The sequence below is a fragment of the Astatotilapia calliptera genome, chromosome 1, assembly GCF_900246225.1.
Source record: "Astatotilapia calliptera chromosome 1, fAstCal1.2, whole genome shotgun sequence".
Taxonomy (NCBI): Eukaryota; Metazoa; Chordata; class Actinopteri; order Cichliformes; family Cichlidae; genus Astatotilapia; species Astatotilapia calliptera.
The window spans coordinates 33,820,918-33,834,280 of record NC_039302.1 but is presented as its reverse complement, the minus strand read 5'-3'; the positions used below and the strand labels follow the sequence as shown (position 1 = coordinate 33,834,280).

Sequence of the window (13,363 nt, the reverse complement as noted above, 5' to 3'; positions counted from 1 at the left end):
CGGTCGTTGTGTCCTTGGGCAAGACACCCGTTGCCTACTGGTGGTGGTCAGAGGGCCTGGTGGCGCCAGTGTTCGGCAGCCTCGCCTCTGTCATTGCGCCCCAGGGTGGCTGTGGCTACAATGTAGCTTGCCATCACCAGTGTGTGAATGTGTGTGTGGATGACTGGTTGTGTAAAGCGCTTTGGGGTCCTTAGGCAATAGAAAAGCGCTATACAAATACAGGCCATTTATCATGTCATCTGTCCACTAATTAATTATCCATCCATCCATCCATTTTCATCCGCTTTGTCCGGGGCCGGGTCGCGGGGGCAGCAGCCTAAGCAAAGAGGCCCCTCCTTGAATCGCTACCTTATCGTGGTGGAGGGGTTTGTGTGTCACAGGGATCCCAGGGGCTATGTTGTCTGGGGGCTTTTGCCCCCTGGTAGGGTCTCCCATGGCAAATTGGCCCTGGGTGAGGGACCAGACAAAGAGCGATTTATAAGACCCTTATGAAAAGGACATCGAGGGAACAGTTTACCCTACCCGGGATAGGGTTACCGGGGCCCCGCCCTGGAGCCAGGCCCGGGGAGGGTGCCCGAGGGCGAGCGTCTGGTGGCCGGGCCTTAGTCCATGGGGCCCGGCCGGGCACAGCCCGAAGAGGAGACATGGGCCCATCCTCCCGCAGGCCCACCACCCGCAGGAGGCGCCATAGGGGTCGGGTGCATTGTGTGCCGGGTGGCGGCCAGGAGCGGAGGCCCTGGCGGACTGACCCCCGGCTGCCAAGACTGGCAATAGGGACTAATTAATTACTGATGTCAAAATTCTGTCAGTCAGTGAAGTGATTTTTTTTTGTATTGAGCATTCCACATCATCATGACATCTTATCACCACAGCTTATTGGTTGCAATAATCCTTGGAACACTTAATATGTAATACTTTTATGCTGCAGTCTGACTTTCTGCACAGCTAAATGTGCAACTGTAGTCGCTCTGCTCCTCGGCTCTGGAACTCTCTTCCTCCAGCCATAAGAAATATTGACTCCCTTTCCGTATTTAAGTCACAGCTCAAAACACATCTGTTTAAACTGGTTTATTCGCTTTATTGCTGATTTTGTCATGGTCCTGGGTCGGTGACCCAGCGCTTTTAGTTATCATTTTCTAGTTTATGATGATGATGATTATTATTGTTTGAGTTCTGTGTGTTATATTTGGTCTGCCTTTGAGTCTGTCTCTGTCTATGGTGTCACCCCATCTGTTTGTGAATCTGTCTGTTTAGTTCAATGTCTTGCCTGGTTCCATGTGTCTGAGTTTCCAGTTTTATTGTGAAGGTTTGTGTCATATGTGAGTGTGCTCAGTTACGTTTCCCCTGTCTCGTCAGCTGTGATTTCTCCCAGGTGTGTTCCCCTTCTGTCTCTCATCCCTTCACTCTTAGAAAGGATGTGTTAAAAAATGACACAAAAAATGTGTTGTTACACTATTAACACATTTTGTGTAAATTTTAACATAACATGTGTAAGAAAATGTGTAAACATTGAAAAAATGTGTAAAACGCTTAACACACTTGATGTGTTGCACAGTTTAACACATTTTGTGTGTTATTTTCAGAATCTAACAACAGGACCTAAAATTAGCAGCTCAGTAATTTGATACTAGCCCTGTGTTTAGTGAAATAAATTGTAGATTAACAATGTATTATAACTATATTAACTGAATAAATAAAATGTTTAGTTATTGTTTGTTTTCCTTAATCCTTTCCTCATTACTTTCAACAAATAAAACATTTTATAATGTAATGTGGACCAAGGTATGGTGTACTAAAATTCTGAAAGAGGATTAATTTTTTATTTCTCAATATGTATGGCATACCAATTAATGGCCATGGCTATACTATAAGCATAAGTATCCACAAAGAACAGGCTTAATTTTGACCGTAACATGTGAATACAATTGAAGCAAAAGTAGAAAATGAAATGAGTAAGAACACACATGCTTAAAATTGAAACAAATTCTGCCCAGCAACATGACATACCGGCGGCGGCGGGAAGGGGGCGCTATCTTTCGCGCCAATGAGACAAAGGAGACAAAGATGGAGGTTACGTCGCCTAGTATGTTGTCAGACCTTACAGTAAGTATCATTTACCAGTTTATCTTAATGTACTGAAAATATGCCGGGTTTCTGGAAGAATGTGAATTTATATAAAATATAGGAGTTTAGAGTTTAAGTTAATTACTGCTTAACTATACCTAGCTAACCTTAATGTAACAGTCTTGCTAACATATCCTACTCTTAATTTTATTATTAGTTCTTGGATTTCGTGCCATACTCCATTAGAGTTAATGTGTTTTGGTAGTATTTTTATGTATTACTTTATTCATGTATTTATCTATTTACTTTATTTATGTATTAGAGTATTCAGAAATTGCTCTTAGAACCAGTGTGGTAGTTGGCTAGCGGCTCCGACAGGCATTATGTTGTCTACGAGCAACGCCAGAGTCAGCACCTAACCGTAGCAGTGTTGAGTAAAATGACAATATTGTCGTTAGCTCTGAATATAGCAAATGTAGTTATCACCGCGACCATTCGTTTACTAGCAGAGAATAGGAATAAAGACTGAGTAACTTTAACATGAAATATACCTCATATTGACAGAGATAATTATTTTTTCAAGCAGTTAAAGCAGTTTTTGCATCTAGTATGATTAACTAAAGTATGTGCACATTCTTTTTTAAGGCTTATTGCTGGAAACATGCTCTGATATAGTTTCTTTTTTATGCAGAACTTCTGAGGAAGTAATAGTCAGTGTTATTTAAAAAACCAAACAACAGCAACTTGACCATGCAAATTATCTTACTTATTTAGCCATGTGTTTCATTTTTTCAGCACACATATGACAACTTAGAATCTGTCAAAGTCCTTGTAACCACTTTTATAGATGAGAAAGAAATTTGTAAAAAAAAAAAAAATTCTTATTGTCAGCAGTGCCACAGACATCAGACATCACTATTAGTCAGGATCAGATTTATTCACCAAGTAGCAACTAGAAGATTATTGCAGAGAGGTAAAGTGTCTGGTGTTGCCTTTACACAGTCTACCATTACCACAGAAGAACAAAGTCAACCCCTGAAGTCACTCAGGAAAGCCCCACAGATTCTTAAGGAGTATGAAACCTGTCGGTGCCATCGAGGAGGCTCCTTGTGAAGACTTGCATTGGGGATTTGGTGGAGAGGTGTGGTTAGTAAGTATTGCACTTTACTGTACTTTGTTAAAATTTTGCAATGAATGTTTTCCTTTAAAAATGTTGAAGTGCACAGAAGTAAAAAAGTTTACCTTTGTTTTCCAGTTACCCTCTTAGTACAGAGAAGCTAACTGTAGCAAAAAGCATCCTCACCACTTTTCCACCCTTAAGTGGCAGGACAGGGGGAAGGATTTGTAAGTAAATTTAGCATTTTAATAATGTAAATTCCACTACATACTGTAAATTGCACTTGTTCCCACTTACTGTGTATCGTTTAACCTTTATCTAATTATTTATTAGAGCTTTTTTTCTCAGTTAAAATTGCTCAGCTGTTACCCATATACCTCTGTCCTTTCTTCCTCAGGAGCATTATTATGATCCAGTCTCTCATTGTGGATTCCTAGAGACTAAACTGCGCAACCTTAGACGGAATCTCGACCAGGGGCAGAGACATTATAAGAAGCGAAAAGTGACAGATGACTGTGGTGAAGACAAGAAGCTCAGGCGAGAGGATGGGAATACCAGCAGCACAGATGAGTGGGTCACCCAAGTTATTGCGGCCCTCAGCTGAGAACCTTCCAATTATCATGTCAGGCATGGAGGAAACATACACCAGTCTCAGAGCCTGGAATATTCGGAGAGTACCCACGGTTTTTGGACATGCCAAGTCTGGTAAGTTGCTTGGTTCTCTGGTAATGGTTTATGTACTCCTTCTCCACTCAGTTGTGTTTTGCATACAAAGTATGTAACAGGAGTCGATACATTTGGAGGTATGTTTATGAGCTCCTAGTGAATATTTTGAAAGTTTTATAACTTCAGAGTTTGATCATTACTCCCTGCGCACTGATTACAATGAGCATCACTTTTCACATGGTCCAAAATCTTAGTCGTACCACCAAATGACTATCTAATAGTAGGGACATCAAATGACAATGCAGAAAGTGCTGCTCGTGGAAGTGAAAACCCTACAAAAAAATCACCTAAACCTGTATGAAACTCTGCTTTCAGCAGCACTATTTTCAACAAAAAAGCTCTACAGGACAAACCGCAGATAGACAACATAAGAAATTGTCTGCTAGAAAGTTGAACATCAGCTAAAAAGTCCTAATTTTTTCTCAGGGTCTGATGGGACCCAAATCATAGCTAAAATTAAGGAATAATGGACTTGTATTCAAATACCACTCCAAGTAAATTGTTGTTTAACTGTGTAGGTAAGCTAGATGTGGAATGAGTAACAGAAATGTGATACTGTAAAGTTTGATCTTAGCCATACAGCTACCAAATGGACAGAATGTACTTTTGATTTAATGTATTTAATGCTTCATTTTAAACTTAAACACTTCTTTTATTTCCGTAGGCTGGACTTGGAGTTTGGCAATTTTACAGGAGGAAAGGTGGATCTCTTTTTGCGAAAATGGGAAGCCAGTATCATTCCGAAGCTCAAATCAATAGCTGCCCTGGAAACAAGAACCCCCCCGCCATGTGTTAACACACCTACTCCCACCAGTTGGTGCCAGTCGTTGCAGCCTTTTTTGCACTGGTATGTATTCAGTAAAGTTCTCACGGTATTTACCTGAGGAAAGCATTTGTCTACACCTCACTGAATACTATCTTTATCTTCCCCCATCTCCAAGCCTGGAACAAGTATTGCATCGCTTTGCAGTGATCCTGAAGCATCATCCACAACACACCAACCCCAGCTGATATGCATCGGTGATCTAAAGAGGGCAACCAGGCAGTACATCATTGTTGCTAAGAATGACAGAGTAACCATTTCTCTGAATGATGGCCTGACGTGTGCTGTGGATAAGCTTTTCAAACTGTACTGGGTATGTAACTTGTCCTATCCAGCACCACTTGGCTCCGTCTTCACCTTCTTTGATTTTGTCTATGACCTGCCGCTGTCCACCCAAAGGAAAACCAAAGTACTGGAGCTGATTGCACAGATTAAAGGATGCAAGTAAAATGTTCACCTGTCCAAAATGTAGAGAGTCTCTGTTCACAGAGGTGAGAAACCTCATTTGGCATCTTTGTCAAATACACTGCTTATCAGGACTGACCATTTTTATGCCTATGCAGTGGAAAGGTCAGACAATATGAACTGATTGGCTGAAATTTTTGATTTTTGTATTTAAACCCAAGGTACAAAATTGTATAACCTGGATGCTATATTCGCCAAAATGTATGTTTTTCTGTTTGCATGCAACTGCACATTTGTTAAATGTTGACAATTTGTTGAAGATGACAATTGTTACCTTTAAAAATTTTAATTCATGTATTGTCTGGATTATATCAGAACATTATATATATACACTCAACAAAAATATAAACGCAACACCTTTGTTACTGCTCCCATTCCCCATGGGATGGACGTAGAGACCTAAAATTCATTCCAGATACACAATATAACCATCCCTCCCAAACAGTGGTCACAAATCAGTCCAAATGTGTGGTAGTGGGCACATCTGCTATATTGAGATAATCCATCCCACCTCACAGGTGTGCCACATCAGGATGCTGATCTGACATCATGAGTAGTGCACAGGTGTACCTCAGACTGCCCACAACAAAAGGCCACCCTGGAATGTGCAGTTTTTTGCGCTATTGGAGGTCTGGGGACCCAGAACCGGTCAGTATCTGGTGTGACCACCATTTGCCTCATGCAGTGCAACACATCGTCGCATGGAGTCTATCAGATTGTCAATTGTGGCCTGTGGAATGTTGGTCCACTCCACTTCAATGGCTGTGCGAGGTTGTTGGATATTCGTGGGAACTGGTACACGCTGTCGTATATGCCGGTCAGGCACATCCCGAACATGCTCAATGGGTGACATGTCCGGTGAGTATGCTGGCCATGCAAGAACTGGGACATTCTCAGCTGCCATCTGCCCTGAACAATGTGAACCATGATTCATCTGTGAAGCGCACACCTCTCCAACGTGCCAGACGCCATCGAATGTGAGCATTTGCCCACACAAGTCTGTTACGGCGACGAGCTGGAGTCAGGTCAAGACCCCGATGAGGACGACGGGCATGCAGTTGAGCGTCCCTGAGACGGTTTCTGACAGTTTGTGCAGAAATTGTTTGGTTGTGCAAACCAATTGTTCCAGCAGCTGTCTGGGTGGCTGGTCTCAGACGATCTTGGAGGTGAACCTGCTGGATGTGGAAGTCCTGGGCTGGTGTGGTTACACGAGGTCTGCGGTTGTGAGGCCGGTTGGATGTGCTGCCATATTCTCTGAAACGCCTGTGGAGACGGCTTATGGTTGAGAAATGAACATTCAGTGCACGGGCGACAGATCTGGTTGACATTCCTGCTGTCAGCATGCCAGTTGCACGCTCCCTCATTGCTTGTGGCATCTGTGGCATTTTGCTGTAAGACAAAACTGCACATTCCAGGGTGGCCTTTTGTTGTGGGCAGTCTGAGGTACACCTGTGCACTACTCATGATGTCAGATCAGCATCCTGATGTGGCACACCTGTGAGGTGGGATGGATTATCTCAATATGGCAGATGTGCCCACTACCACACATTTGGACTGATTTGTGACCACTGTTTGGGAGGGATGGTTATATTGTGTATCTGGAATGAATTTTAGGTCTCTACGTCCATCCCATGGGGAATGGGAGCAGTAACAAAGGTGTTGCGTTTATATTTTTGTTGAGTGTATATTGAAAAAATTGAAAAATTGAAAAAAGGGCAATCATATATATGATTGCCCTTTTTTCAATTTTTTTTGACATTTTAATGATCTAGAGAGATAGAAAGCTAGTCAGATATGAATTTTGTTTGATTTTGTAAAGTAAAAATTGTGATATAGCTTTGGCTAAAATTGAATTTAAAACATTTTAATTGAAAAGATTCTGACAGTTGTTGTTCATTCAGTTTGTAATGATTTATAATATGCCAAATAAAAAATGGAATTCAATAAGTGTATAATATATACCCATCTTTTTTCTCCTTTTTTAAAAAAAATTTGAAATGTACACATTTTAACACATCTTTGTGTCAAAATAACACATCTTTGTGTTTACATTTTTTAACACAGAAGATGTGTTAAAGGAGGAGACACATTAATTGTGTTAAAACTGACACATCATGTGTTGTCCCTAATCTGATGCAGCACATGTGTTAAAATTTAACACATGATGTGTCAATTTTAACACATCCCTTCTAAGAGTGTTGATTACTGCCGTCTGTGTATTTAAGCCCTGTGTTTCTCTGTGTCAGTGTCGCGTCGTACCCTCAACTAGCTGTGTGTTCTGCTTCTATGTTCCTAGTGTTTGGTCTCCTGCTCCAGTTTAGTGTTTCTTTCCAGTGTTTCAGTCCTTGGTTCCTCTGTTCTGACTTTTGGTTTTCTTTTGGTGAGTTTAGTTTGTACGAGGTTTTTCCCAGCAATAAAGCTGCGCCTTAAGTTTCACTTCCGTGTCTGAGTTCTGCATTTTGGGTCCACCACTCCTGCTTGCCTGCCACACAGCGATTCATGACAGATTTTATCTGTTGTCAAGCTTTGTTTTGCAATTTTTACTTATTTTATGTATTTTATGACTATTGTTCCTTTTATTAATTTTGTTCTTTGTAAGGTGACCTTGGGTTTCTGAAAGGCGCCCCAAATAACTGGCCACTCAATATGCCAGTACTGACTCAGTTACTGTTGCCAAATATTTTAACTTCACTTTTTTATGCAGCTATTCTAGACTTCCAAGGCATTTTCTCTCCCACTGATGAATTTAAAACTAATCCATGCGCAAAATACTTGAATATGTGTTTGTCATGTAAAATACACAATATAAACCAAACTGTTATAAAAGTGTTTGCAGAATATTATTTTAAATACAAGAAAGTCCCTGAAAACCTCTCAAAAGAGACAGTTTTCCCTTTTCCCAACTTCTTGATAAGAAAATTGCATTTCAAATATCACAGTTAAAGTGAATTATAAGTCTAGTTATTTGTTTTTATTTTGTTTTATGTTATTATTTTGTTTTGCTTTTGACATCATCATATTTTCAAGAACAATTAGACCACACAAAAAGTTATGTCTGACAACATAGGTTCAACACTGTTACCAAAACATGTCTGGCAAGGGAAGAGACAATGCAGTGAATGGAATGGTAAAAAGGAAGGGACGTGGGTACACCAAAGATCAGTCCTTTTGAAATTTTTGGCCCTTTTTTTCTAATCTTTTCCGACTACCATTACAGATATTAAAAAAATAATAATAATAATAATTTCAAAATGCATTTATACTTAACTTTCAGAGATAATTACATTCCAAAGCGCTAGTAAATAAAATGAACATTACAAACACATGCTAAAAATCTTTTGGGGTTTTTTTTTGGTTTACTTTAACTTGAGGACTTAGGCCCTTTAGAACTCTAAGCTTTTGCTGGTCATGGGGCACAGGCAATGCATCTTAAATATCGTACATAGGAAATAAATTTGGAACCTCAAAACTTTAATAACTTTTGATAACGTGATATACAATGATGACAGTCTGGACTGTGACCGAGCCATGCTCATCATTAGTCTCCCCTAGAAAAGATATTGCTATTTCCATCATGGCTGTGTATTTTATTGTATTTTTATGCTGTCACTGTGATGTCAAATTGGTGATGATTTGCATATGTTTTGCAATTGTTATTCAAGATGCAGTGCGCTGAGCTCCCAGGGTCAATGTATAAGCAGTAGTGCTGCAAAAAAACGAAAAAACAAAAAAACGGTTCTAGACAAAAACCATCCTTACCTGTTGATGAAATATTAGCACTGAAATAATTGGGGTTTTTTTGTACTGCTCTGTCGAATTACCTGGTGATAAAATTAAAATTATGATTATGAGAGCTCTTAGCGATGTATTTTGCTCGATTAAATTTGTAAGTTATATGATTGCTTTAAGTTTCAAATGTCAGTGTTTCAAATAAAATAAATAAAATTGTATTTATATAGCACCTTTCTAGACAGAATCACAAAGTGCTGCACATAAGATAACAAATAATAAAAGGGTAAAACAGAAATATAAAACAGGCAGAAATTTAACAGTAATCAGGTTCAGTAATAGGTCTTAATAAGAAAATATTTTACATATAAACTCCACCCATGTGTCGTGTTTTCTTTTTTTTTTTTACTTTCTGTCAAATCCAACAGACTTGAGCAGAACCACTAATTTTATATAAAGCTAGATATAAAGTCCCATGGCGTGACCCCAAAATTTCAACACACAATACATAGAGGAATTCAGAACTTAGTGGGTCTTCAGTAATATTACCTGAAAGTGTACAATCGTTATTTATCAGCTTTTTATAGACACAGTGAGAAAAAGATTGCAGCAAATATATTCAGTCAACATAAAACAAAGCTTATAATTTGCCTTTGGTTTAGTCAAACAGCTCACAGTTAAAACCAATAACCCCATCCCGTAGCTTATTTGTATTGCTGCTTGTCCTGTTAATCTCTGCTAAATGAAATATCAAATAATCTGTTAAATTACAACATATATTAAATTAAAATAAAAAAACAATAAAATCTTTGCAGTTGCTGTATCGCTTACTGTAACTGCACGTTTTCCTGGGTCCTGTAATTTTTTTTTCTCATGGTGTCTTACTTATCCAAGGGCATCTCTTAGGTGAAGAAACCAGCACAAGAGCAAGAGAAGCAGAAAGTCAAACAACAAAACCTATGGGAATAGAAAGAGAGCGAGACACTTTCTTTTTTTTTTATTTCATTGTTTTCCAACTGCCTTTGCTTAGTGTTATTCTGACAAACACCCCTTACCCTGGCAAACTCCCTGTTTTGCTCCCTCCCCCTGCTTGTCATATGTGGTTTCAGAGTGCCAACCAAGCTTTGCGCCTCCAAGGGAGCTTCAGGCAAGTGTCACTTTAAGTTACATGCAGCACGTAAAAGCCAGACACCAAGCTAGCGGTCACAGATCTGCTCAAAATCAGGTCAAATGTCAGCGCCTCTATCCCACCCTCCTGGTGATTGTTACATTTGGAGAGCAGAAGCTGGTGATTTGAAAAGGATGAAAAAATTGCACAATCAGTGTTGTAACCTCTTGCCCACCAGCCACATTGTTTCTTTGCAATCTCAGAACAAGCCATAGGGAAGGAAAAAGGGAAGTATATATCACTTGAAGTTATGCTGCATATAAAACCATGTCTGTCACTTTGACATATAAAGAAGTGATTGGTAGGGACAACTGAACAAAAGCATTTATCACATTTGGCATCGTTTCTATGCATTAATATGGATCTGTAAGCACTGAACACAAATAGCCTTTGAATGGTTTTATTTATGTCAGAAACACTTGATAAAATGTAAATGTTAATATCATGAACAATTTAAAAGAATATCTCTCTTAAAATGTAAAAACATTGTGGCTAAATAGAGAAAAAAGCAAAAATTCTACTCAAAGATAATGACCTTGTGCTCTGTCACTATGCTGTGTTACATGAAAGAGAAACAGACCTGCAGAACCATCATCAAGCTGACATCAGGGGTAGGATGTTTGCTGAGCACTGTTGCTGGTACCTGAGTACTTCAGCTACATCTAGTGGCAAAGTTCCTGCTCGTGCATTCAGAGGCACAATAGGAACAACAGAAGCATAAAGCTTAATAACATCAATCTAATACAAGCAAACACATTAGACCATTAGAAAAACCTTGTACATTAAAAAGTGGTTGGATAAATGATCAACTCCCCCATGTTCCAAACTTCTTAACCCACCTTTGTTTCTTTCTTTCTTTTTTTGTGTGAGAAAAGTGGTGGGCACGAGGGTGATGGACAGTTATTAGTGATTGAAAATTATCTCTTGAGTGTCTGTGAAGGTTCTCAGTCATCCAGGTCATTGTAGTCAAAGGAGCTTGAAAAGAAAAGTGTCTGGACTTCTTTAAGTTGCTTGAAGACGTTTCACCTCTCATCCGAGAAGCTTCTTCAGTTCTAAGGTCAAATGGTGGGGTGGGGAGTCCTTGAGTGTATTTGCCTTTTGTCACTATTTGGTATCAGCTTCCATCTTCATTCTATACTGCAGGAGAGAATTACATCTATGAGAATGAAACAAAAAGGAAATGTATTTTATCTACATGAGATTCTGGGTTTGTCAAAGTTTAGTACCCACAGGCAGCAAACAATGCATTGTATCTAATATAAAGCTTACAAAATACTATTCATCCCCTATAGACTATGTTTGCAAAAGACTGCGGCAGACTGCACAGTGATCTAATGGTAATCTAATGGAAATCATAGTAATCTAATGGAATACATTTTCCTCTGCAGTGAAGATGAAAGAAATGCATGAAAAGTCCCTATGATTCAGAGCTGTTGCTAAAAGCACTCAGCACACATACCTCACCAAGAGTTGAAGCAACATCCGCCAAGGTGTCAGAAACTGTCCTGACCAACTGGGGGGTGGGGGTGGGATGAAGGAGTTGGCAGGAGGTGGAGGACTGTAAGTGACAGTCTGACTGAATGGAGGAAATCCTTGAGATCCTTTCTGTGACCACAGTCAATGTCTATGTAGCTGACGGTGATCTTTTTTCTTTCATTTTGGCAGCTCTGAAGAATAAAGTATGTGTGAAAGGTACGGGTCAGTCTCCCTTCACATTAAAAGTCATGATTTTTATCAATATCAGTGAGATTTTCATATAGGAAAACACTGATCTCAAATTAGAAACAACCGTTTCTAATTGCACTGGTGCTCATGCCTTTTGTTTTCCTCTTATTTAATAAATATTTAGCTTTTCTAATGGAAATCACGCCAAATTAATCATGAACCTTTACCTTTTGTACAATGTCCCCTTTGACAGGCTAAGTCTTTGCTCAGTTACCAGTGAATCATAGGGCCAGCACAGAGACAGACAGCCGATTATCTTACATCCATACATGTAAGTGGAGCACCTGGAGGAAACGCATTCAAAGTGAAGTCGATTAACTAATTTATAAGAACCATCATAATTGGAAAGTGGGCAGAGATCAGGATTATACAAGCTAATGAAGATTTGGCTATTTGTTTTCAAGATAACTAGTTGTCTATCAAAGTATGTTAGGGTTAGACTTAGATGGGGAAAAAGTACCCGTACAAACAGCAGCTAAAGCTACTTTCAGCTCTTCCCTTGCCAAAAAAGGTTACCACAGCAGATGCACCAGATCCCCTTCCTTTTACCCTTCTGGCTAGAATTGCACCAGCAACCTTGCACCAAATAAAATGTGTTAACCACTACACCACTAGCTACACACCATATAAAATCTCAGAGCAATTTCACATTAATCTTTAGATAAAAGAGTGGGAACTATAGACTGTTTAACAGTGCCCTGCTTGTTTGCTGAGTCAGGTGTTGTGGTGAAAGGCAAAATTCTTAATGTGTTCTGTTTTTTGTATTTTTCACGTAATCTGAAAAAATAGCAGGAGAAGAAATGTTTGGTAAAAAATAATTATTAGTAGGAGATGGCACTCACTTCTTGAGACTGTATAAATTCCATTTAGTTAGCTTGAACAACAAAGAAGAAGACTACACAAATCTCCAGGAGACTCACAAGACTCACTTTTTTACAGAACACTCAATTGCTTACATTATCTGTCCACTATACATTTTAATGTACATGTAAAACAACTAATTTAAACCCATCCAGAGGGTCCCCAACAGTGCCAGACACTCATTTGATGAGCAAATATGGATGAATCCAACTAAAACACGATCATACTGTAAAAGTCTATATAAGACAATCAGATCAAACAGAATTGCAGTCTGATACAACATAAGGCAGAGAACACACATACCATCACTTTGGGCACCTATGCATAATTCCTTTAGTAGGACTGTGTGAAACTCATTTAGTGGCCCACCTTGCTTTGACAGGGGGTCTCTCATCTCTGCAGCAGAGGTCTTTGGATTTCAAAAGAAATCCGTCTTTATGAATCTTTGCCAAGAATACTGAGTGGATTTTATTTCAACTGAATGTGGTTTGGCACAGGATGAGAGCAGCGATCATGCTGGAGTAGATTCATCAAAACTTTTACTAGGTTCATGTAAGGGCCTGTCTCACCTTTACATTTACAGTATTACCTCTTTCAAAACCTAAAGTCTGTTAATATTACTGTCAACTGACATGGATACGAGAATCATCCAAATGACATCAATTTATTCAACATATTTGGTTTA

The 13,363-nt window shown here is 39.3% G+C and overlaps 1 long non-coding RNA gene across 1 annotated transcript; it reads left to right on the top strand.

Moving 5' to 3' along the window:
• Positions 1 to 1,793: 1,793 nt before the first annotated feature.
• Positions 1,794 to 5,533, top strand: LOC113026565 (uncharacterized). Its single transcript, XR_003272938.1, has 6 exons — positions 1,794 to 2,103; positions 3,067 to 3,214; positions 3,320 to 3,408; positions 3,579 to 3,886; positions 4,572 to 4,754; positions 4,849 to 5,533. It is a non-coding gene; the product is annotated as an uncharacterized LOC113026565 (long non-coding RNA).
• The last annotated feature ends 7,830 nt before the right edge of the window (positions 5,534 to 13,363 follow it).